Below are 27058 nucleotides of genomic sequence, written 5' to 3' on the forward strand. Positions count from 1 at the left end.
TCTACAGAGACAGGCAGGTTTCCTTGAGCTGCTGTGAGCTCCACCCAGTTCGAGCTTCCCAGCAGCTTTGTTTACCTACTTAAGCCTCAGCAATGGTGGGCGCCCCTCCCCCAGCCTCGCTGCTGCCTTGCGGTTAGATCGCAGACTGCTGTGCTAGCAATGAGGGAGGCTCCGTGGGCGTGGGACCCTCCCGGCCAGGTGTGGGATATATTCTCCTGTTGTGCCCGTTTGCTTAAAGCGCAGTATTGGGGTGGGAGGTATCCGATTTTCCAGGTGTTGTGTGTCTCAGTTCCCCTGGCTAGGAAAAGGGATTCCCTTCCCCATTGCGCTTCCCAGGTGAGGCGATGCCTGGCCCTGCTTCAGCTCTCGCTGGTCGGGCTGCAGCAGCTGACCAGCACCGATTGTCCGGCATTCCCTAGTGAGATTAACCCAGTACCTCAGTTGAAAATGCAGAAATCACCGGTCTTCTGTGTCGCTCACGCTGGGAGTTGGAGACTGGAGCTGTTCCTATTTGGCCATCTTGCTCCGCCCCCAATAAATGTTCCCAGTAGAATTTTCTGTCCTATTCTTGGTGACAGGAATATTCTACTTATGTACTTTCCAATATGGTGGATGCTACCCATACTGGCTACTGAGTACGTGAAGTGTGGTTAGTATAGTTGAGGAACTGAATTTTAAGTTGATTTCATTTTAATTAATTTAAATGCAAGTAGCCACATGTAGTTAGTGTCTCCTGTGCAGTTGTTTTTATTCTGTAGATAAAATAGTGACTGCACAGCCAAAGCTGACAGCTCATCTTGGGTTTTCTGGAGCACAGAGTGGACAGATGCCCACGCTACACTTGCCGGGGCCTTTCTGCCATCCTGATGGGTGTCCACCAGCAGATCTTTCACACAGGGACACGACACTCCTGATTATTTCCAGGACAGTATACAGGACTTTTTGAAATGCCTCCCTCTTGTCCTTACCAGAAGTGGGGAGAAGGAATAAGGAAAGGCAGAATGATGTTAGATGAGATGAGGTCATTGTTATGGTCTTAAAGACCTTTTTCTCACAGAGATATTTTTTAAAAATAGCCTAGGCTGGTTATGGTGGCTCACGCCTGTAATCTCAGCACTTTGGGAGACCATACGGGTGGATCACTTGAAGCCAGGAGTTCGAGACCAACTTGGCCAACATGATGAAACCCTGCATCTAATAAAAATACAGAAATTAGATGGGTGTGGTGGTGCACACCTGTAATCCCAGCTACTCGGGAGGCTGAGGCATGAGAATCCCTTGAACCTGGGGGGCGGAGGCTGCATTGAGCTGAGATCATGCCACTGCACTTCAGCCTGGGTGACAGAGTAAGACTCCATCTAAAAAAAAAAGAAAAGAAAAGAAAAACAAGCCTATTTGTTTATTTTATTACCGATTGAGAATTATCCTGGGCCGCAGATGTTAGAGGAAACATTAGTATATTCTCATCTTACTGGTGTCTTGAAAGTAAGAATTCTGTGAAGAACCCAATTGCATACCTGGAGGAAGATTGTGTGTTCATAAGGAATATTCTCTAGGTTATTATTTTTAAAAATTAAAAGTGGATTATTGAAGGTCTGCCATGTGCCTTCACGTAAATACAAAATGTGTATGTATTGTTCCAGGAAGGGGATTATTAAAGAAAGGCATAGATAGCACAGGGCATAAAAATGATGAAGATTGGGTTACTGTAAGCCAAGGAAGGACTGAGTGTGTGACGAGGACAGGCAATAGGCCCTGCCCTGGGATTTTCCAGAAGGGTGTTGCTGTTACAGAAATGCTGGTGAAAATCACACTCCAGGAGCACGATAGGTGATGCAGGATAAAGGAGGTCTTTTTGCTTCCCGGTGGTCAGTCTTTACACTGAAGAAGTTGGCCACAGTCTTACTGCTGCTGTGGTGAGCTGCCCCTGCCCTGCCCCAGTATCAAAAACTGTCCCAGTTGAATTTGCTGAGAAAGGTGTTTAAAAAGATTTGTTGGTTGATATTTCTGTGGACATTCTGCCACTCTCACTCATAAAACTAAATGGAGCTTATGTGCCAGGGACCATGCTTCACTTGCCATCTAAATGAGGAAGAAAAAAATGTGTACATGGAAGAAGAAAACTAATGATAAAAAATGCTACAAGATAGATCCCCAATGAGTGGTGCAGACAGTAACTGCCATATCCGATAGTTGTCTTCAAATGCATAAAGGGCTGTCAGGTGGAAGAGGTGTTAGACTTACTCTCTGGGGCTCCGGAAGGCAAAACTGGTGGTATTTCTCCTTAACTAAAAAAATGATTTTTGAAGGCCTATTTGTGTAGAGTACTCTGGGGAGAGAAAGTGATTTAGGAGAGGACAGCATGTGCAGGATATGAAGATACGACAGTGGTTGCAAGTTACAGGGAAGTTCATTCCAGTAAATAGAAGGGAGAGCTTCAGAAAACAGAACAGGCTGCTATGAGGAGGTTATCCCCCTTCCTCGGAGGTGTTCACAAAGACACCTTGCCTGTTGGCTGAGAAAGGGGTTTCATTCTGGTAGAGCAGGGGTCAGTCAAATCTGGCTGGCTACCTCCTTTTGTAAAAGAAGTTTTATTAGAACTCAGTCATTGCCCATTTGTGTAAATATCCTACATGGTTGGTTTTGCAATACAGTGGTAAAGGTGTGTAATTGGGACAGAGATGATTTGTTCCACAAAGCCTAAAATATTTGTTATCTGGCCCTTAATAGAAAAAGTTTACTGGGCCCTACATAGGATTAGATTTAAAGATTTGTAAAATCCTTTTTAATTTTCTGGTTGTAAGGGATTCAGAAAAGAAGACGAAAGCCTTGTGGGAAGTCTGAAGAAGGTTTCTTGCAAGATGGGAACTTTCTGTTGGACCTTAAAAGAAAGCACTTGCTGGTCCTGGCAGAGGAGGCCTGTCTACATGGAACACTTGGGCAGATCTCAAGAGGACTACATCTCTGGTCCTTGAATGCAGTGTACAGACACATTCCGACATTCGACATTCATGCATTCATTCATGCATTGTGCCTCCAGCATATTGCAGGCCAATGTAGTCATCTACAAACACTTCTTTGCCTGCTTTTGGTAAAGTAAGCACAAATTCTGGCATGAGATGTTGGCATTTTGATACTAACTTTGCCAGAATGAAAATGCTCATGAAGTTCAATGTTTATCATTGAGTTTTGCAGAGTTATTTTATTCTACGTGTAATTGTCTCACCTAGACACAACTTAGAATTTATTTACATATTCTGCTTAATTGTAGGATGTAAGAAATGATGGTTCCAAAATGAAAACCTCACTGTATTTGCAGGAGATGCAACTCGGAGTGTTAAGGATAGGATGATGCACATTACTATTCATGCCTTTTTAATTGATTAGCCTTTAAGGCTTCTGCAAGCCTTTAAAAGTTGTTTTGTCAACATTAGACCAGCTGCTGTGTAATTATGGTAGCTCTTCTTGCAGTTAAATTCCTTTAATAACGTGTTCAATCTGCCGATGCCAAAGTGCTTTGAACCTGTGATATATACTATGGAGAGCTTTTGTTTTACTTACAGATGGTCGGTGCCATTTTCTGGGCAACTCTAGAATTTTCACAGAAATTTTAAAGATGAATTACTTCAAAATGGGAGGCAAATGAATTTGAACATCAGGTTACTCCTCCCCCTATAAAATTTGTTCATATGTGACTTGAATTTTGAACTTGGCTCATAACATCATAAATGTGCTCATTAAAAAAAAAAATTCCACCTTGAAACCTTTTTAAGGCTCTTTTCTCTGACTCTCCAGCTTGTAAATGAAATCAAATCTTTCTGGCACCAGATAGATGATGGTGGAAACAGTGGGCCTGTAACAAGGATCACTGCTTAATGAGGAGTCACAAAAGGGTGGTTCTGCCTTCCATTCAGGGGCTGAAACTTCACTCAGAAACTGAGTGTGAATTTAGCAGTGTGTGAAGTCTGGCATGAGAACCTATCACTAGGGATAGGGTCTGGTGTCAGAAAGATACAAACAGAAGATGTTGTGTTTGTCTCCTACCCAGTTCACCCATCCTTTCCCCCACATTGGATTGTACTGGTGGATAAGGCATGAGAGGTGGGAGCAGTGATGATGGTGGCTGTAGAGGCTGCCCCTGTTAGTTCAGGCCGTTTTGGTGGCTTCTTTCCTATAGCTTTTCTTTTTTTTCCCAAGATGGAATCTTGCTTTGTCACCCAGGCTGGAGTGTAGTGGCACGATCTTGGCTCACTGCAACTTCTGCCTCCTGGATTCAAGCAATTCTCCTGCCTCAGCCTCCAGAGTAGCTGGGATTACAGGTGCATGCCACCACACCTGGCTAATTTTTGTATTTTTAGGTTTCAACATGTTGGCCAGGCTGGTCTCAAACTCCTGACCTCGAGATCTGCTCACCTCAGCCTCCCAAAGTGCTGGAATTACAGGCATGAACCACTGCGCCCGGCCTCCTATAGCATTTTAAAAGGCAAACCATTCAAAACAGAAGCGCAGAGCATCAACACATGAAGGAATAAGAGATTAGACCAAGCTACAGCAGCTTTCTATGGCCCCATTATTTAATTTGTATTAAGGAATGCACCTATGTTGTTGGAAAACCATGAGACGAGTCCCTCAACCACCTGTGCTCACCTTTTCTTTTCACTGTACAGCATAAGGGGGTGTGGAATGCAGTTGACCTTATACAGTGTGAAAAAGCCGACATGCTTCAAGCTTGAATAGAAGTTCAAGAATATTAATGACCTGCAGAATTTGGAGAAGCAGCTAACCTTGACGATATTGGCTTACATAATGGTAGGGCTAGCCAAAAATTGTGTCTCGTGTACTCTCTCACAATGTGCAGATTTGTTTGCCTTGAAAGCTCGTGAGCCCTGAGAGTTGGGGCATTTAAGAGTTTGAGGAACCATAGACTTACAAGCATAGAGCACTTGTGGTGGTATGAATTCAGTAGCCACTAGACACTCAAATGAAGAAAACTAGAATTTATGTAATTAAAAGTTGTTTAATTAATTATATTTTTTTCCTGTGGGATAAAACTGTTCCTGGTAAATGGCTTAATCTTTTCAAAGTTACATTAAATGTTAATCTGGAGTGTGTTTAATATTGCAAGCTCATAGAGTTGTGTACCAAGATGTGCCTAAGAAAACTACCATCAGTCTCAGCATTTTATTTCTAAATAACAAAACTTGCTAGTGTCAGTAGAAGCATACATCTTTTTGGTAACATCACCTTTTGCTAAAATGCATAGTTTACATTGATATGATAGGAATTAAATCAGCCTCAGTTGTCAGTTCTGATCAGCTGCATGAGACATGGTCTTCAATTAATCTTATAACCATTAGCATTTTATATACTTTGTCAAAGTCTTGCATACAGTTTTAGAAAATTAGAAACTTTTAGAACTTCTTTGAGGACTTCAAAATCGTTTTTGTTACCCTTCCAAAATAATCTTATGTTATCTTGAGATTGCATTGAATCAGAGAGGAGATGTTGGCTTTAGCCTCTGGTGCTAAGACCCGATAGTCATAAACCTACATACATACATATGCACATATATCCACATACATGAGTAATCAGTTCCCAAGGAACCCAGCGGTCAGCAAGACAAGGGACTTGTGTATACTCCCAAATGTCATGGAGGTCTTTACTTCTCTAGTCATCCCCTTAAGTCTCCTCTTATGTTCAGAGGTACCCAGGAATAAAATCTTTTTATTTTTCTTATCAAGTATTTAGAATCTTGTTTGTAAGCAGCAAATACGTGGCTCAAATTAACTTAGGAACATTTATCTCATGTGTCTTTCTCTTTCACTTGGCTTACTCTCTGTGGACTCTGTGAGGATTGGTGTTTGTACTCCGGGTCTGTGTGCTTACCTAGGAATAAATTTTTATGGTGATGAACTGTGCCACCCCTGTCTTATGTTATTAAGTGTAAAATAAATTGAAAGAAGAATTAAATAGTCAAAATGCTGGAAGAACAGGGCAATAGCAGGGACTTGAGAGCATTTAATACTCTTTCCCCACCTTTTTATTTTTTTCTATCATCTTACTGGTTTCATTCTTTCTTAATGCAAAACAAATATGCAAACAAGGTGGGAGTGATATCCTCAGATGCTCCTGAAATGTACAAATGTCATAGTTTATGCCACCATTTAGGACTGACTGATGCTTTTTCCAGTACCAGACTCAACAATCCTAGGGAAGAGAGCTCATTGGCCTATCTTGGGACAGATATCAACATGGACCAATTAGTTGTGGCTGGAGGTAGGACCACATTGTACAAACTTGTCATTGGTGACCCCATTTCTATGTATTAGTAAAAGAAAAATCACTGTGGGCTGGAGAAACTTCAAACACACGAGATGTTTTCCTTCCCTACATGGACACATCACCTCAGTCTTCCCAAGTATGATACTGGCCTCTTCTGGATATCTTCTTTCTTCCCCATTACCTCTAGCCTGAGTGCCATTTCTTTTCATGATTTGGTAAAGAACTTGGGGCAAGACATACTGTAGACAGGAGGAGAATTTCTGTGTTGGTGATTTAGAGCAGATCTCTTCTGATCCTTTCTCCTGAGCCCAATGACCCTCATCTTCCTTTTTGTCATGCAGGAGGAAGTGGCAACTCAGGAGAAGGCAGATGGAAAAGTTAAATGGTAAAGCTCACAATCTGCTTGTCCAAGGAAATGATGCCCTTTTCTTAAAGGCTAAATGTTTTTTCAGGATGAGTGGTTCAGTCAAGTCCAAATATTCTTGACTACTATAGGAGATATTTGATTCTTTAAGTATGTATAACATTGTGTAATAGTTGTAGATAAAGCAATTTTGATTTTTCTTTGTTTACTAATTTGTTTTCATTATCCAAATTCACTCGTATGTACTTTTAGGCTGAGAAGGTTTTACAAACCATTTTAACATGCGAGTCTTCAAAACTTTAATGGGATTCTTTGTGTTTGCTTAAATAGGAGCCATTCTGTTTTTTTTTTCCCCCAGGTTAATGATGCTAACACACTTATGTTCTAATTCTGACAGCCATTCAGTAGTAATGCGTTTCCAAAGGAGTTGCAGTAGATTTTTAAGCCTTGTGTTTTCAGTTCCTGCCTAGTTATCTACCCTGATTGGCATTTAACCATTGAATTAGATTTTTCTTCTACTAAAGAGAGCTTTATGAGCTTTAACTTCAAGTGCCTGTGTCACAGTGTGATTTGTTTGCATTGTGATTGACACTGAGTAAGCACTTTTTGCAGGAAAAGGCATTGTCTTTTAGGATTGAGGGAGGATTTGGACACATAGTCTCCTGACAGTTTTTTCCAGGGTTCCATCTAATAGTGGGCACATCAATAACAATCCCACCTGGCACATGTTAACATGGTTACTTTGTTTTTGCCATCAGTAACTATCATATTCCCTGAGAGCCGTTTCTCTGGGCCTGTTGACTGACATGGCCATAAATATATCCCCAAAGGCTAAAACTGTACCTGTTTCAGCACAGATGAAACAAAAACAAATGTCCCACTGTTTTAGGATTACAAATTAAAGTCTCACTACAGCATGAACTTTAAGGTGGTGATAATTCAATTTCTACTCTTTGATTTTGACATGATGGTACAATAAATACAGTTTAAAAACACTTTATTCAATTAATTTTCGTGACCATTTTGTGTGCCTGGTTCATTCTGTGCTCTCTAAATCATGAAATACATTGTATTTCTTTCTTTTCTTTACTTTTTTTTTTTTTTTTTTTAATAGACAAAGTCTCATCTGTCGCCCAGGCTGGAGTGCAGTGGCACGATCTTGGCTCATTGCAACCTCCGCCTCCCGGGTTCAAGTGATTCTCCTGCCTCAGCCTTCTGAGTAGCTGGGGTTACAAATGTGTGCCACTATGCCTGGCTAATTTTTAGATTTTTAGTAGAGACAGGGTTTTACCATGTTGTCCAGGCTGGTCTCGAACTCCTGACCTCAGGTGATCCGCCTGCTTCGGCTTCCCACAGTGCTGGTATTACCGGTGTGAGCCACTGTGCTCGGCTGAAATACATTATATTTCAAAAATAGTACTACCCTTCGAAGTTCTTACCTTTAACTGTTAATAGTAAATAAACAAAATAATGTTTTCTGGACCTATAAATTGATTTTGAACATATCCTTGCCTTAAAGAGACCAAATAATACACTTGCTGTTTCTTCCTATTATATTATCATATTCATTCACTCAATCAGCAAACATTGATTACTGTACCTCTGGGAACCTAAAACATACTAGGGATATATAGACAAGTAATAAGTCTTTAATAAAGAGTTAGATAAATCATGACATGAAGTACAGTGGGGACACAAAGATAGGGACTGGCTGGTTCCATTCGGGGATTGCTTTAACTAGAAGATAACATTTGAAGTAAGCCACTTATGCTAACTGGGAGTGCCCAGAGAGGGCCAGAAGGAAGGCCAAAAGAACGTGAATCAAGTCTTAGAGCATAAAGCAGCATGGGCAACTGGGGGATGTTGTTGAAGTTTAGAGTCAAATGTGTAAGGGAGTGAGTATCTAGAAGTGGGACACAAAAAAGGTGGGATAGAGCCTAATCAGAGATGAATATGCAAATATATATATTTTCTAAATATATATATATATTTGACTAGAATTTGAATTTTATTCTAGATATTAGTAGTATTGCAGTGTTTTTGGTTTACAATATTAAATTTAACAGGAGGATGAATATTCCTGTGATCGTCAACTTGGGGAAGTATCAGAATCTTGTTGGGCGAAGGAAAGGGGCACATTAATAATTTAAAAAACCCACGAGGTGATTATGATAAGTCCTTGCTTCCTCCCCATTGAGAATTATTGCTTTTGGTAGTGGAAACCACTGAGTTTTAAGTGGAGTCCTTAATATCAGTGACCTCATTACAGTACTATCTCAATTTATTATTCTTTAAATAAAACGATTGAAAAATATACTTACCTCCTCCATCTCTATGCTCCCATGATCCCCTATGTAATTTTTCAGTATCAAATTAAAAAAAAAACTCATTTGTTGTGCTGCTGGCATAAACATATTTTAAAAGGAGTGTTTGGGAATGGAACATAAAACAGAAATGGAAAACAAAATTGACATTATATGTGTCTATCTTTGATTTCCATGACTGCACATCTTTGATTTCCATGCACGTCTTCAGTTTTCATGACTTAGGGCTTTTCTGAGATTCCTTTGGGGGTGTCCAGGCTAATGGGAGAAGCAGCTGGAGGAGAGTATGGCAGGCTGAGTGCCCGGCATGCAGTAGGCATACAGTGATTGCTAGTGTCTTTAGCTTCTCCTTTTAAACTTTAGCTCTTTAGTTGAAAATTAGGAGCCACTGGATTTTGTTAGTGGCTAATGTCAAGAGTGGCTGAGAAAAACGTTTGAAACTGAGGAGAAAATAATGACTCAGATATTAGACACATATAAATATTAGAAGGGAATTTAATGATTATCTCATATCCCAACCTGCTGCTTCACAGATGGTGAAACCAAGGCCTTGAGAGGTTGAGTGACTTGACATCACAAGGCTATTAAATGACAGAGAAGGGCCAGAAGCCAGGTCTTTTAACTCCTTCATGTCTCTCAGATATGTAGATGGCATTTCTTCCTGTTTTTTCTTTTTCGTAGAGTTAACTCCATGAAAGGTTCTAATCAGCATATCTAAAACATAGCCCTTCATGAACTTCTTCCTCTTTCTCTGCTTTTTGTATCCCTCTATTACCAGAAAGGGGTCCCAATCCAGACCCCAAGAGAGGGTTCCTGGACCTCGTGCAAGAAAGAATTTGTGGCAAGTTCATATTGTAAAGTGAAAGTAAGTTTATTAAGAAAGTAAAGAAACAAAAGAATGGCTGTTCCATAGGCAGAGCAGCAGCATGGGCTGCTCACTCGAGAATCCTTACAGTTACTGCTTGATTATATGCTAAACAAGAGGTGGATTATTCATGAGTTTTCTGGGAAAGAGGTATGCAGTTCCTGGAAATGAGAGTTCCTCCCTGTTTTAGACTATATAGGGTAACTTCCTGATGTTGCTGTGGCATTTGTAAACTGTCATGGTGCTGTTGGAAGTGTCTTTTAGCATGCTAATACATTATAATTAGTGTATAATGAGCAGTGAGGATGACCAGAGGTCACTTTTGTCACCATCTTGGCTGTGGTGGGTTTTGTCCAGCTTCTTTACCACAACTTGTTTATCAGTAGGGTCTTTTTGACCTGTATTTTGTACCAGCCTCCTGTCTCATCCTGTGACTAAGAATGCCTTAATTTTAACCTCCTGGGAATGCAGCTCAGTAGGTCTCAGCCTTATTTTATCCAGACCCTATTCAAGATGGAGTTACTGTGGTTCAAATGCCTCTGACACCTCAGTGGCATCAGGCATCTACCATGCACTTGAGCTAGTCATTTCAGCATCAGTTTTGTCTCCATCTTATACAGCATTCAGCTAGTCATCGAGTCCTGTTGGTATCACTTTGGAAATGTCTCTCACATCTATATTTGCTTTTATTTCCTACATTACTTCCTTAATTTAGTCTTTCCTTGTTTTGTTTTTTTTTTCCCCTCTGGACTATTAAATTAGCTTTTTAATTGGGTTCTGCCTTCTGCAATCCACTGTCTCCACTGCCTCTGGAGTTTTCTTTTTGAAACATAAATCTGAATGATGGGTTTACCAGGCTTCAGTGGCCTTTCATTCTATTGAAAAGTCCCTTTCTCTAGCTGTAGCCTTTCACAATATAGCTTTGATGTCCCTCTTCAACATTTTCTTCTGACCATTTTCTACTCCTTTTATCTGCCAAGACTCTGATCACACCAGCCCATTCAATGTTCCTAACTTTCCAACGTACTTTCCTGGGACGCCCTTCATCACCTCAATTTGAGCACACATCAGTGCTCAATTCTCTGCATGTGTAGGAGAAGAAAAGTTGTTTTCCTTTGTTCTTCGTAATTCTTAATTGGAGTGGACCCCTGTAACAAAAGACAGATTAAGATGGGAAAAACAAACACAAGTTTATTAACACATATAGTTCATATATACATGGGAGATAAATGAGTAAATCTCAAAAAGGTAGATTTGAATTCAGTCTTAAATTACATCTTTAGCTAAAACAAAGAAAGCTGTTGAGGGATACGGTTATGGGAGGTAACCAGGAAAAGCATGAGACACAAGGGTAAGATTCCTTATATAGATTTAAATTGGTGCCTTCTCCATTAATACGAGTCTGTAGTGATTTAGAGTCATCTTTCCTGATGCAGAGAAGGTGACACAGTTACAAATAGAGATTTCCTTTACAGATGTAAACTTTCCTACAAAAGGGTAACTTCTGCCCTGCTTTTAGAGCTTCTCCTGTGTTTTCAGTGTTCAAAATAATCAGCTTGAAATAATCTTTATGCCAAAGAGGCATACTTTGAGATGGCATATTCTGGTCTCTTAAACACATCACTTTCTTTATGAGGCCTCCTTTCCTTTCTTGGTTGAGATAAACAGATGGATCCTCTGTTACCCACAGAGCACTATGTTTCTTCTCTAACCATACTGAGTGCTGTAGTCTGATGTGCATGAGAATTAATTTTCTTTTTGAATATGTCTGTTTTACTCAATAGTTTGTGAAGTCCTTGAGCTCAGCAGTTGTATCAAATTCATTTTTATATCCTTGGTACCTGTGGTAGACTGAATAATGGTCCCCTATAGATTTTCATGTTCTAATCCCTGGAGCCTGTCAGTATGTTACCTTACCTGGTAAAAGGGATTTCTTAGATATGATTAAGTTAAAGATCCTGAGATGGGGCTATTATCTTATCATGGTGGAGAAAGGCGGCAGGGTTGGAGCAGAGAAGATGATGTGATGAGAGAAGCAGGGGAAGAGAGGGGATAGTCAGAAGAAGCAGAGGTTGCAATGATGTGCTTTGAAGATAAAGGAAGGCACCATGAGCCAAGGAGTGCATGTAGCCTCTGGAAGTTAGAAAAGGCAAGGAAACTCATTCTCCCTTAAAGCCGCCATAAGGAATGAAGCTGTGCAGATGCTTGGTTTTAGCCCAGTAAGACCCATATTGGATCTAACCTTTAGAACTTTGAGATAACATGTTTGTGTAAGTTTCGAGCTGTTAATTTTGTGGTAGTTTGTTACAGCAGCAATAGGAAACTAATGCAGTGGAGGAGAGGAAAAATATTTTTTTCTCTACCCATTGTAGGTTTATGGATGAGGCCTCTATAACAAAAAACAGATTAACAAGAAAAAAAACATACAAATTTATTTAATAAATTTTTATGTGATGTGGGAGCCTTCATAAGGAAATTGAGACCCACAGAAATGGGTAAACCTGAGTAGTTCTAGGCTAGGTTTGATAATGAGTGGATAGTAGTGGAGAAGTGTGATAGGATAAAAAGGGCATAATGTAATGGGAATAAATTGAGGAGAACTTAGAAAGATCTGTTTGTTCAGATTCTGCTCCGTAACTGTCTTAATCCATTTTGTGCTGCTACAACAGAATAGCTGAGACTGGGCAACTTACAAACAATATAAGTTTACTTGTTTCATGGTTCCAGAGGCTGAGAAGTTAAATATCAAGGATCTGGCATCTGCGGGGGGCCTTTTTGCTGCATCATCCCATGGCGGAAGGTAGAATGGAAGGAGAGTGCTTGTGAGAGAGTGAGAAGTGAAGGGGGCTAGAACTCATTATTTTCTTAGGAATGTACTCTTATGATAACCCACTCTGAAACTAATGGCATTAATGCATTCCGAGTCACCTCTTAAAGATCCCACCTCTCAACACTGTTGCATGGGAGATTTAAGTTTTCAACACATGCAGTTTGGGGGACACGTTCAGCTCAAAACAGTGACCCTTTATCTTCAGAGACAAGGAAGTTCCTTTTCTCCTGGTATAGGGAAGCACCTCTTAGATGAGGGTCAATGATCTCCTTCAAGGGAAGGTCAGTAAGTTCTTCCTAGGTTTCTTGACCAGCTTTCGGGGAGAAGTATGGGGGCAGGTCAAAGAGACCTTCCTGCTACTGAAGGAATTTTTCTGACACTCCTTTAGCCTTAAAGTTTCAGTCCGCCACAGTGCCATGTTTTGGGTTAGTATGGTCTGAGCCCCATCAGCAGCACTTACACACATGTAACATACAGTTGGGCTCAGTGTATTTGCATCTGACCTTGACTAATCAGAGAATTGTTCTCGATGCCCATGATGATCAAAGCTAACATTTGTTGAACCTTTTGCTGTGTGCCAGTCACTGTGGTCAACATTTATACTTGATCCTCATAATCACGCTATGGCACCGTTATTATCCCTGTTTGGCAGATGAGGAAACTGATGCACAAAGTGTTTTGATAATTTTCCCCCAATCACACTACCCAACAGGTGATGGCACTGGGACTTGGAAGTGAGCAGTCTGGCTCCCAGGTCTGTGGCCACAGCACTCTGTCCTGCTTAGTCATGTTCTCATGTCACATATATAGAGTTCATGTGTGCTGTCCTAGTGTGGTATGTTGTGAAGAAGATTGGAAGAGCTAGATTTGAATATTGATGCCTACAGTAATCAGTTGACTCTGTAAATGTGGGCAAGTCAGCTAACCTAGATCTGTGTGCCTGTCTTTGTTAAATCATTCTTTTTGTGCTTACCTTATGGGGTTAATATGAAGACTGAATGATAAATCACATGAGAAAGTACTTTGAGAAACAGCAGGCACTACACATATGCTATTTATCAGTATATATTTGCTTGATGTATATCTTCTGCAGATTTCCTCATACGAGGATTACCTGGCTGGTCTGACTTATTTGGTGACTGGGGGCTTAATAATATTTGCTAAATGCATTTGATAAAAATGCTCTTTTGTTCTCATTCTTATATTTTGGGTTGTTGACACTAAAAATCTGAAAGCTCGGCCGGGCGCGGTGGCTCAAGCCTGTAATCCCAGCACTTTGGGAGGCCGAGGCGGGCGGATCACAAGGTCAGGAGATCGAGACCACAGTGAAAGCCCGTCTCTACTAAAAATACAAAAAAATTAGCCGGGCGCGGTGGCGGGCGCCTGTAGTCCCAGCTACTCAGGAGGCTGAGGCAGGAGAATGGCGGGAACCCGGGAGGCGGAGCTTGTAGTGAGCCGAGATCGCGTCACTGCACTCCAGCCTGGGCAACAGCGGGAGACTCCGTCTCAAAAAAAAAAAAAAAAAAAAAAAAAAAAAATCTGAAAGCTCAGAATTTAGTCTCCTTCATAGAACTTTATTTTCTTTCCTACTTTTAAAAAAAATGAGGCTTTCTTATCTCACTCCTGAGCTAATATGTTTATCTTGTAGCCCATAGGAAGGTGGGACTTACAGAAGATTTGCAATGATTTCAGCAGCTTTTCAGAAGGGCTTTGAGTGAACAGTTAATCTCTTGAGAATGCAAAGTCATTTGTGGCGGAGAGTCTTAGGCCAGTGTTGAGTTGCAAATCCTGGGGAGTCCTGACTCAAGAAGATAGGGAATTTAAAAAGAAAGCCAGTGAAATACATTTGATTCTTATTCTCCCTGTCCTGCCTTAGCCTGCAATGTTACTTATTCCTTTAAGATGCTTTAATTGCTAATTGTCTGCTGTTTGATTTCGAGGTTAGTTGAGATCACCAGGATGATGGAAGGCCTGACCTGACCAGACCTGAATTCATTGGTACATTCTCAACTTTTTGAAAAATTAATGAGTTTTGGCTGAGACACACCTGACTTTTGCAGCATCTTGTTTTTATTTATTGTTTCTTTTGTTTACTTGTCAGATATTCCCGCCCACAACATGGATTTACAGAGTAGATTTTTTTTTTTCTTGCATGTTCAAAGAAAGTCAAGCTATCCTGATTGGTGCAACATACAGACATAAAATGCTACTTTGAGGGGCATGCTTATGGATGCATTTTTGTTCCTCTCTCATTGTTTCCCTGATATGAATTCTTAGACATAGAATTACTCCAGGAAGGGTACCAACTTAAAACATTACAATCAAACCAAACCAAAAAAAGATGCATATTAATAGATCGTATTCCCTAAAGGCTGTACTAATGAACACTCCCACCAGTAGCGTATGAGAATGCAGATCTCACGGCAACTTTGTCAGTTTCACTTACTCCGTAGCGTCTCTGGAGTACTCACAGTCTTCCAGGTTCGGACATTTTTCAGAAGTTTTCCAAGTCACCCTAGGTGATTTGAAGCTGAAACCACTGGTTTAGTTAATAGGAGAAAAGTATTTTCTCACTATCTCTTAGTGGTCTGAATCTCTCTCACTATCCCCTTAAAATAGATCAGTTGCTTTAGGTCATTGGTGTGTTTTGCTATACAGGACATACTATTCCTAATGAGCAGCCCCTTCATCAGTCTAAAACTCTCTTGAACCACTAATTCACAGTAATGTCACCTCTAGGCTTATTAACATAATCTTTTGCCCATGCAAAGCTCTCCAGTGTTCAAATAATTCTGCTGGATGATGTTACCTTTCAATTGAACCGCATCATCTTGTTGGCAAAGCACTTCACGAATACTATCATTTCACTATTGCAGGGACCTTGGAATTAAGACATCTTCATTCTATTTTTACAGAAAAACAAAAAGGAACTCAAATAAGTAGCTTTTCTCTAAGGTTGTGCAACTTATAATCACATGTTAGGACTCAATGTAGGTCTTCTGACTTCAAGTTCAGAGTTTCCAATGCTGTGTCAGAACCTGTCTTTGGCCTTCTCTAGTTCTGCTGCTTTTTAAATATGCAAATGGATCTGGTTATTGGATTGTTATTAAGGTTTTTTTTTTGGTGTCTGCATTTCTTACGCTCATTTTCTTCTCTGTATGCTCATTTAGAATTCTACATATTTACAGCTGTGTTTCTCAACTTTTTTTTATTATTGCTCCTCCTTCCCTAGGAGAAAAATTTAATTTAAATTACATTCTTCCTAATGATAGAAATTAAATATTAAACTGATAAGAACAGATACTGTACTTGATCTTAGCCAAAAGGCTGAGAAGTGAAGAGAAATTAAATATTAAGGAATAAGATTTTGACAGGTACAGTTGAGCCTTGGAGGACCACAAACTATGATGTCTTATACTTTGTTCCTCAACAACCAATTTTAATCTTCTTGGGAGTTCAGAAATGCTGTTAATGGACACACCAATTTAGATAACTAACCCAGGCTATCAGGGCAGAGAGGAGAGCTGTTGAGCATACTGATGGATGGTATAACCATATGTGTGTAACTAGTGGAACATATGACACTGACATTACTCTCAGCTCACATCAACTAATGACTTACAGGGAAGCTGTGCTTCAGTGTGGATGGCTAATTATTCAAACATGCATTCTGTATGATTAAACCACATGGAATTTCACATTTGCTTTTGTTTTCCATATATTTTATGGGTCATATAGGTTATATCTCCACCTTTCACCCACTGCCTGCCTTTTTTATTAAATATGAGCTTTGTATGAGGCTTTTGGCTACTTGTGGTCACAGCTCTGGGCTGAACTTTTAGATTCATTAGTCTCTGATTTGTAGCAGTTACCTACATTTTTACTTATACTTTTAGATAAATAAATGCTGGCCTGTTCACAGGCAGGAAAGCACTGCATTGGTAGATAAGGGCCATTCCATGCTGGGCTTGACTGGTTGCCACCAACTCTGACATCCCCGACCCCTTGGCAGGGAAAGAATGTAAATGAGTGAGAATAAAGAGCCCCAGGTAGCTTCTGTTTGTTTTTGCAAGAGAGCTAGATCTAGGTGATTTGGGAGAATGCCAGATACTATAAACACAGAGCCAGAGAAAAAGAAAAAGGATGGCAAGAAAAGCCCAGGGACTGGGGGAGGTACACTTGCAGGGAGTGGAGGTTGGCCCTGAAGAAGGTTTTCATTCATTTCTATGTGTAGAATTTTTAAGATTAACTTGCTAATTTTTTTTTTATTGAAGTCAAGCAAGATTTTAAGTCATTTATCAGGGCTCATAGAGTACCTATTTATAGAAGTCAGAATAAAAGTAAATGAACCATGAATGCTAACACGCATCTTGCAAATTTAATAAGATTTAAAAGTTAAATAAACCAATGAGCCTACAGATTTTCTCCAGGGCCCCTTTACAAGTTTTAACTTTGTTTCCTTTCCACGAACTTCATTTTACACACTGTCTTGTGTGATTCTTTTAGCCTTAGCTTGTAGAATACTAAAATGATTACAAGCCTGCTTTTAGAGGATATTTCATTTTTAGTGAAACATTTACATGATAATGGTTTCCTATGTAACCTGCTGAAAAACAAAGTTTTTTTTTTTTTTCTTTTTTTCAAGTGCTAGACTGTCAATCAGGATAAAGGAGGTTGTATGAATTATTTGTTGTTGCATAACAAACTACCAGAAGTAAAACAACAAATATTTATTATATCAAATGTTGTATGGGTTAGGCGGGTCTTGTGCTTCAGGGTCTCTTACAAGGCTGCAATCAGTTGTTAGCCAGGACAGGGATCTTATCTGAAGGCTCAACCGGGAAAGATCCACTTCCGTGCTCCCATGGTTGTTGCATAATCCAGTTTGTTGAGGGCTTTTGGGCTGAGGGCCTCAGTTCCTAACTGCTTTGGGGGCCACCTTCAGTTCCTCCTGGTTATGTGGGCCTTCTCAACATTGGAACTTGCCTCCTCAAAGCCAGCAAGAGATACAGTCTGCTGGAAAGACATCCACCATCTTTGCCATATTATGTTGGTTAGAGAGTCGTTAGACCAGCCCACACTAAAGGGCAGGAGATCACACAAGCGCATTAACACCAGATCGAGGGGCACCTTAGGATCCTAGGCCAAGGAGATACGTGACTCCATCCCAACAAGCCTTCAGGATCTTAGATTCTTTGAGGGAAGAGACCTTTTTTTCAGAGTTAAAATATTTACAAAACCTTTGTAAGGTGGTAGCTAGCACTCTGTGCTGAACTGGATTGTGGAGCCCTGGGCTAGGACTGTGTGCGGCATTAAAGACCAGCCACTCTGTAAATGCACGTAGAAAACAACCTCCTTGAGCAATATCAAGCAAGAGAAAGAAGAGGCCTCAGAGCGCCAGCAAAACAATGGCAGAAAACATATCCTTATCTTTTCCTTCTCATTTTCAAAGCTGTGTTAGAGGGAAAGGAATATATTCTGGTTCTGGAGATTTTCAGTTTTCTTTTTATCTCATTAATTCCTGGCTGGGTGCTCCAGGACAAGATATCCAAAAAGCCTTTTTTGAATCGCAGGTACTGTGAATATAAATAGAAGAAAGACACCATCTCTTCCTTTAAGGAACTTACAGTCTTAAGGAAGAGGCACAGATGGAAGTGGACAATTACCAAATATCATCAAAAAGCCTGAGAAAAAGTTATGCGAAAGCTACTGTGTGAGCACAGAGGCTGTAAACCTAATCCTAAGTTGCAGGTGGGTAAGTATTAGACATCACTCAAGAAAGGCTTCATGGAAGAGGTGACACAGAGTTGAATTAGTTGGACTTAACCTTTGAAGAAATGAAGGCAGGCTTTGCTGGGAGGCATTGGAGTATTAGATATAAAGGCTTAGAAACAGTAGAGCATTTGGGACCTCACAAAACTGCAAGTTGTTCAGTGTGGATGGAGTTTAGGGGCCTTCTTGGGAAGTGGTAAAAATTGAGGCTGGAGCTGGGTGTGGTGATGCCTGAAATCCCAGCTATTCAGGAGGCTGAGGCAGGAGGATCACGTGAGCCCAGGAGTCAGAGGCTTCAGTGATCTATGATTGCACCACTACACTCCAGCCTGGGTGACAGAGTGAGACCCTATCTCTACAAATAAAAAATAAAAAGATGAGACTGGTAAGGTAGGCAGGAATAAAATGATCATCAGAGTTCTTGGATGTTGTTCCAATGATTTTGGACTTTACCTTAGAAGAATCAGGGGATAATTCAATCAGATTATGCTTTAGAAGTAGAGAAGTATTGGAGGGATGTTAGGAGACAAGAAGACCAAATAGTATGTAGGCGAAGGGAGAGGGGTCTAAAATACAACGAAGTCAGAGGGAGAAGAGACAGTGAATTTGAGATCCTAAGGATGCAGAATCCTCAAGACAGCGTGATGGCACTGGTTATGAAGGGAGAAACAGGAAGAAGGGAAGCTTGACTTGGATTTCTGACTTCAGTGACTGGGTAGACAGTGGGGTGACTCGCCCGTCTACAAAATATTGGAAAGTGATACGTTTGAGTTCAGTTTTGGAATTATGCATTATAGGAGTTTGTAGGAATCTGAGCAGAGATGAGCAGTGTTTCAGGGTGTCCAGATCTGGAGCTCAGGTGAATATGGAGGAGACCACCAGGGGAGCGTATGCAGACCCAGAGGAGAAAAAGAGTGAAGGGTGAGTGCCTGTGACATCTGCAGTTAGGGGGAAGAGGACACTGTAGGAGAGGAGGAGAAATGAGTGGTATGATAATCGAAGTTCCCAGGGTTACAGGCCACAGGAGCCAACACAAGCTAGCTCAAGCAAAAACACACCTTTTAGAATTTAGGATATCAGGCACTAAAGGTTCTGGAACTAGGACCCAAAAAGTCTCCAGGAGCACAGCAGGCACTCTGTCACACTAAGGTCCTCATATTGCAACAAAGCTCTTTCCTTTTTCTGTCTAAACACCATCTTCCTCCACTGCTTTGTGTGAGTGACAAACCCATAGCTCCTGAGTTGAAGCCCCCCCTTCCCCGAATAATGAGGTCACACATCCAATTGACTGCCTTTTGACCTCAACTCCAGTTTTCTGAGAGAATTAGTCTAGTATTTCATCTTGGAAAGGTGCCCATGGTGTCATGCAGTACAAATGTAGCTAATGAGGGCCCACCCTGGCTGTAGTCAGCCCTTAGGGAAAGAAGGATGTAGTTAGAATTGTATCTACCATGGGTAGCCAAAATGGTAGGAAGACAGTGGCAGGAAGAGGGGTCAAGAAAGCCAGACAAAGGGAGAGATTCAAAGAGGAGGGAGAAAGTGGTCCACTGTGCTAGATGCCGCTGACCCAACAGAAGGATTGAATTCAGGAAGAAGAGGACTGTGAGTCCACGACTGAGTAGCTAAGTTTGTGAAAATAAGTGGGCAATTGTTGGTTTTCATGTTGGTAAGGCATAAGTATGCTTCTCTGTGGGGGAAGAGGAGGAACAGGCATTAAATTGGGAGGGTAGACAATACAGATGAAGGAGGCCATAACGGATGGATGAGATTCCCGAGGAAGCAAGAGGGAACACAGGTGGAGGGATTAGCAGCAGACAGGAACAGGCCACGGTTCTCACCAAGGCAGGCAGGAAAGTGGGGTGCAGATGTAGATAATTTGGAGTGTGGGCTGCTAAGAAAGTAAGTCCAGATTCTGGTGACAGGAATTATTTACTCTTGACGAAACTCTAAGTTCTTCTCTTGCTCCTTAAATGTATTGAATCAATGCTGCAATTTAAAGATCTTTGACAACGAAAGAATCTGGTATTCCTATGCCGGGGGATTGACACAGAGAGCTTAGGCCAGGCCAGGACTCTTTATAGGAGCCCCCAGTTGGGCCCAGTGTCCCTGTCTGAAGTAAATGCTCCTGTGTTCCTGCTGTGGTCTGTGTTCCCCCAGAATCCATAATGTTGAAACTTAATTTCCAGTGTGATAGTATTAAGAGGTGGAGCCTTTAGGAGGTGATTTAGTCATGAGGGTGGAGCCCTCATGAGTGGGATTAATGACCTTATATAAGAGGCGTGAGGGTGCTGTTCATCCCTGTTCCCCTCCCATCTCTTTTACCTTGTGAGGGTGCAGCAACAAGGCACTATCTTGGAAGCAGAGAACAGCCCTCACCAGACACGGAATCTGCTGGTGCTCTGGTCTTGGAATTTCCACCGTCAAGAGCTGTGAGTAGTACACTTCTGTTGCTTATAAATATATCACCCGGTCTGTGGTATATTGTTACAGCAGAACAAACAGACTTGGACAATTCCTAAGTAAGTTCAGGAATATCCGAAGAGAAGCAAACATAAAAATATGAATGTATCACTCCAGCCTGGGCAACAGTGAGACCCTGTCCCTACAAAAAATTTAAAAAGTTAGCTGGGCATGGTGGTGTGCACCTGTAGTCCCAGCTACTCAGGAGGCTGAAGCAGGAGAGTTGCTTGAGCCTAGGAATTCGAAGTTACATAAGTGAGCTATGATTGCTCCAGTGTTCTCCGGCCTAGACAACAGAGTAAGACCCTGTCTGTTAAAAAATAATGAATGTAGCTAATGACAACTGTACACAAATTAGAAAACTTCGAGTTTGTCTTTCTCCTGTCTTCTCACCATGACTTTCCTCTCCTCACTGAGGCTGACTTCTTTTTATAAGTGACAGGATCCCACTCTGTTGCCCAGGCTGGAGAGCAGGGGGCGAGGCCATGGCTCACTGCAGCCTTGACCTCTCAGTCTCAGGTAATTGAGGCCGACTCTTGGTTGCATGAACAGTATAGGGCTGGGATCCTCTGCAAGATGGCCTTGCTCCCAAGTCTGTCAACTGTCACTGACTGGCAAAGCACGTATCTAAGGATGTCTGGCCCTAACTGGACTCATCTTCCCACCCACCACTCCATTTACCGGAAGACCTGGAAGGTTTTCTTCCATGCATCTTTAGCCAGGCTAAGTGAGAATTACTTGCATAGGATTCAAGAGAAACTTAGGTTTAGTAAAAAAGAGAAAGTGGAGTTATATAACATGAAATATTCTAAAGCAATATTTTTTCCTCTAAGAAATCTTCTGGTTTAGTTTATCAAAAAGAGGATGGGATGATGGTGATTTTACTCAAGTTAATTTATATTTCAAATGGAAGAAGCAAGCATGGTTTTTTATTTTATTTTTACTTTTATTTTTTGTATTTAGAAAGCAGAAACCATGATTTGTGGGAATTCTTTCATGGTGATAGTCACCAGCATTTTTTGAGTGCCGCACATGCGCCTGAAATCGTGTCGTCAGAACCTGTGCCTGGCACTTAGCAGGCGTCAGGAGGCACGGGTCTGCTGATGCGCTTTAACTAGTGTTTGTGTTACCAGAAGATGCAGAGGGCAGACTTTCTAGTACCAGGGATGAGCTGTGAGAGTAGCTTTGTCAAATCTGCCAGACTCTGCTGGAGTGGCCATAGTACTCCTATGTAATCCTGATTTTAGGCCTAGAGATTCTCTGCTTGATCTGAGGGAGGGGTATTGGACCATCAAGGGAGCAAAAACAAGTCCTTAAGCCCTTCTGTCTGCTCATCCACAGAGGCTTCAGAAATTCCAAACCCAGGGGAGATGGCTCTTTGGGCTTCAGGTGGCAGAATAACTCGTAGGAGAGCTGAGGCATTCCAGGGATTTGCTTCCCTGGGGTATTTATTTGAATAGGCCCTTATTCTGGACAGAAGGACTACAGGACTGTGCCTTGAAATAGAGGTTTGTTAGCCTTCTTCCTGGGTGAATAGAATGTTCAGTGGGTGCAGGTGAGGCTTTATCAGACTTCAAGCTGCCCCACCACAGCCCATCCTCATTGATTCCTAATACTTGCAATACAGCTCTATCAGTGAGACCTTATGCCTGGTAAAGTCCCCTTCCTCTCCTAAGACTATAGCCATATACTTTGCTCATGCTATTGTATTTTTGTCACTTTGAAGTCTCTGTTTGAATTTAAAGAGTGGTCTCTTTGACTAACTTTCCCTAGCAGAATATCCAGATTGGTTCAAAATCCGTGAGTAGAGGCAGTAGGTCCTCTTAAATACTGTTATCTTAAACACTGAGGGACAATTCACAAGGACACCTTCATCTGGAGTGTTGGGTGCATTTAATTCTCACTTTTTCATTAGCAAACTATTTTGAGAATTGAGACATTTGACATTAGATGACTCCAGGATATCTCTGTCTTAAAGCTGGTCTAATACACTTGCAGAGCATTCGAAAAATTTGGTTCAGTTTAAAAAATTATTGATCTGGCCGGGCACCGTGGCTCACGTCTGTAATCCCAGCACTTTGGAGGCCGAGGTGGGTGGATCACAAGGTCAGGAGATCGAGACCATCCTGACTAACACGGTGAAACCCCGTCTCTACTAAAAATACAAAAAATTAGCCGGGTGTGGTAGCAGGCACCTGTAGTCCCAGCTACTTGGGAGGCTGAGGCAGGAGAATGGCATGAACCCAGGAGGCGGAGCTTGCAGTGAGCCGAGATGACGCCACTGCACTCCAGCCTGGGCGATAGAGCAAGACTCTGTCTCGAAAAAAAAAAAAAAAAAAAAAAAAAAATTATTGACCTCTATGAGTCAATGTATATAATGGTCAAGAAAAGACAATACTAATCCGTTGTAATAAAAGCTAGAGTAGTAGTTTCCTCTGAAGAGGGTGGGAACAGGACAGGGCATAAGCTTTCTAGAATGCTGGAAGTGTTTATAACTTGGTTCAGGTGTGAGGTATTTTATACAAACATAAAAATTCATAGAGCTTTATTTATAGCAGTGAAAAAGAACACAAAAAGTTTCATCTAGGGGTTGATCTCATCATTCCCTAAGATTGCAGGCTTCATTATAGGTCCTTAGTGTAAATCTTTGTGGGGTTTTAAGACCCCATAGGGAGTTACAGGATCGGATTTATGCTTTGAGGAGCTCTCTCTGGTTGTTGCTAGAGAAGGGGTTGGAGGAGACTGAGTGAGAGCAGTGGCCATGACTGGGAGGCTGATGCTGCGGTCAGTAAGAGAGAGCGGGCCCTTGATTAGAGTGCAGGCAAGGGGCTTTGTGAGGTTCAAGAGAAGGTGTTGAAGGTGACTCCCAGGAGTCATACACGAGCAGTTGTGTGGAGGGAAGGGCCATTGCCTGGAGATAAAGAATTCAGCTGCAGACATGTTTAGTTTCTAATGCCAGTGAGCCACCCTTGAAGATGACAAGTAGGTAATTAAGTAGATGAGTCTGGAGTCAGAAAATCGGTCTGAGCTGAAGTTATAAATTTGGGAGTTGCTGGCATGGTATTTAAAGCAATGGGAATGCATGAAATCATTTTGAGAGAGAGCATAGAATAGGAAGGAAAGGGGTTCCAGGACTGTGTCCTGAGAAACTGCCACATTTGGAGGTCAGGTAGGGGAGGAGTCAGAATAGGAGGCTGAAGAGGAGTGAAAGGGGAGTACAAGGAGAGCAAGGAGACTGGGCTGTCCTGGCATCCAAGGGAAGAATGTTACAAGAAGTGGTCAGCTGTGGTGAGTGCTGTTGTGTAGTCGAGTAAGTGGAGGACTGAAATCCTCAGTGGGATTTCATAGCATGGAGGCCATCCGTCATCTCTGCAAGAATGGCTCATATGGAGGTGTGCTGGTAGAAGCCACACTGCAGTGAAGCAAAGCTGTACTTTTTTTCTTGCAGGTTATTTGTTGCTTTAGTCGTGTATTCAGAATATCAATCCTGCATGTAACATTTAATTATATAAGCTTAATTCTATTGTGTAATGTAAAGGGATTAATTGGAATCCAGTTTCCTTAGCTGTTTTAGTGAAATAAATTGAAGATAGAAAATTGCTGTGGGAAACTTATTTTTGAGGCTTTGTATTTACTCAGTTGGATTTTTAAAGAGGTCATTTTATGGTCCATTCCTGCCCCCATGCGGGAATGAACTGGACAATACTTGATTCATATTGCTTTAAAGGGCAAGGTATTGAGGGAACTTTTTGGGACATTTAGAATTTCTCTAGCTGATCCTGAGGCTAAGTATCCCTGGAGGCTAAATGGCCATCATCTTTTCTTAAACCAATCATGGGCCATGTGCAGTGGCTCACGCCTGTAATTCCAGCTCTTTGGGAGGCTAAGGTGGGTGGATCACGAGGTCAGGAGATCGAGACTATCCTGGCTAACATGGTGAAACCCCGTCCCTATTAAAAAAAAAACCCAAAAATTAGCCGGGTGTGGTGGCGGGTGCCTGTTGTCCCAGCTACTCGGGAAGCTGAGGTAGGAGAATGGTGTGAACTGGGGAGACGGAGTTTGCAGTGAGCTGAGATCGCACCACTGCACTCCAGCCTGGGTGACAGAGCGAGACTCCAGCTCAAAAAAAAAAAAAATAAATAAAATAAAATAAAAAAATAAGAAACCTATCGTGGAAATCCCAATAATGGAAAGAAACCAGGGCAGGGAGGTCTCACATCACTTTATTTCAGAAGTCAAGCATATGGTTTTGTTGACTAAAATACATAGACTGAGAAAAAAGAAAAACAAAGGGAAAAAGTCTCAATTCTATTCAGGTCTTGAGTGTAGGAAGTGTTTTGTGCATACGATGCATCTTATAGGTTTGTATTTGATATCGACTCAGTATTTAGTCAAGGTTGAAATGTAGAGTAGATGTGTGACTTTCCTACTTCCCGGGACACAGTAACATCTAGCCCTGGATCCTGGTGCTCCATGATACCGGGAATGAAGGCAGCAATTTGAGTATTATCTAGGTAGAGCCCAACAAGTAGTGGGTGCCCGAGTGATATTATGTTGAATAATGTTACACTGAAGGGAAGTCTGTCCCTGACAATCTCCCTTCTTTTGTTTGCTGAGTCTCATGCTCTTACGAGAAGTGATCTGTATTAATTTTCTTCTTATTCCTGTACTTAGGAGGTTCTGCTGAGAATCAAGAGGTTCAATCTATAATCTCTAGGTTTCTCTATGCTGTTGTCAACAGGGAGCATTAACATCCTGCCTCATAGGAAGGTAGCACATGTTAGGCTTTTACTATAGATGGTTAATATTTTCAGGATGAAGTTTGATTTTACAGCATAGTCATATTTATGCAATATGATATTATAATACAATTATGAGGAAAAAGTCATTTTGTTTTGTTTTGTTTCGTTTCGCATGCAAGGAAATGTGCTGGGATGACCAGGAAAGAAAACAATGAAGGAAACAACTTCACTCCCACTATTTGTGGAGCTTGTTTCATTCTGGCAGGAAGTCAGGGTTTCAGAGGAGATGGGATGTTCCGTTTGGTCCAGGTGATCTTCAGTCTTCAAGGATCTAGAGAGACTGGGAGTTGTCCATGATTCATCAGAAGAACTGTTTCACAGACCTCAGGGTTTGTTTTGGTTTAGAATCACAGTGCCTTCTTACATTTTTCTTAGATTGAGGTGAAGGTATGAGTAGGTTTATTTTGAAGGTAGACAAACCAGGATTTGCCTTGATTTCTTGAGTATTTTTCATCAGCATAAATGAACCCAATAAGTAAGTGCCCATGGGTGGCCCTGTGATTTTTGATATACAGTTGGTATCAAACTAATTGTAAAGGGTCTTGGTGAGATGAAGTCATGGACTGTGGGAGGTAGATGGGGTGTGAGTGGGGAATACTTGAGTGAGAGGTTTCTTTTCCTCTGAAGGAATGATGATGATGATAATGATGCCTACTGTTTATTGAATGGGCACAGATGTGGTCCTGCCCTCTGTCTTGGCATGATGAAAATAAAGCTCGGCAAGTTCTTATGTGTTTTTTGACCCTGAAATCCCAATGGTCTGAAAATAGATTGAGAAAATACCTTTCCTAAAGAGAATCAGAAAAATGTTTGGGGTTCTCCCAACATTTTCTCTTTGTATATTCTTCTTTCTCTGTTTCTTCTACTATGCTTTTTTGTGCGCCCATTTGCTGTACCTGTTACCATGACATTTGAAATTCCCAAGTGCTATACAGAGACAGCGTTGTTAGTGTTACTGTTTGTTGTTATTTTTATTATTGCTGTGATTGCAGGGAGGGAAGGAACTGGGTTTGACAGGTGGAAGGGGGAATTCCAACAAGAGTACGTCTGGGATGATGGGAAGCCGAGGACTGGGATATTGAGAGAGTTAGACAGGATGTGACTAGTGAGAACAATGCCATCAATATGCAAAGCATACAGAATTGCAAGTCTGGTTCAAAAAATGCTACCACTGCAAAATTACAATAGCAGCGTTTTCTTAGTGCATATGCCAAGTGTTATTTTAGCCTGAGAGGAGGCTGCTGAACTGGAGATAGTGAACGCACCTAAACAAATGTGGCCTGGGATGAAGCTGCAAAAACACAAAAGGGCTGCATGCTGGCATGGAAACCGCCTCAGAGCTGAAACAACAGAAGCTGA

At 41.4% G+C, this 27058-nt stretch overlaps 1 protein-coding gene and 1 pseudogene across 1 annotated transcript in view; one reads left to right on the forward strand and one right to left on the reverse strand.

The window, feature by feature from the left end:
• LOC105492687 (LY6/PLAUR domain containing 6) overlaps window positions 1-27058 on the forward strand; it is a 150155-nt gene that overhangs the window by 25363 nt on the left and 97734 nt on the right. The gene's annotated exons all lie outside the window — the stretch shown is intronic.
• LOC112428635 (U2 spliceosomal RNA) lies at window positions 15878-16004 on the reverse strand (annotated as a pseudogene).

This window comes from Macaca nemestrina, chromosome 11 (genome assembly GCF_043159975.1).
Source record: "Macaca nemestrina isolate mMacNem1 chromosome 11, mMacNem.hap1, whole genome shotgun sequence".
In the NCBI taxonomy this organism is placed as follows: Eukaryota; Metazoa; Chordata; class Mammalia; order Primates; family Cercopithecidae; genus Macaca; species Macaca nemestrina.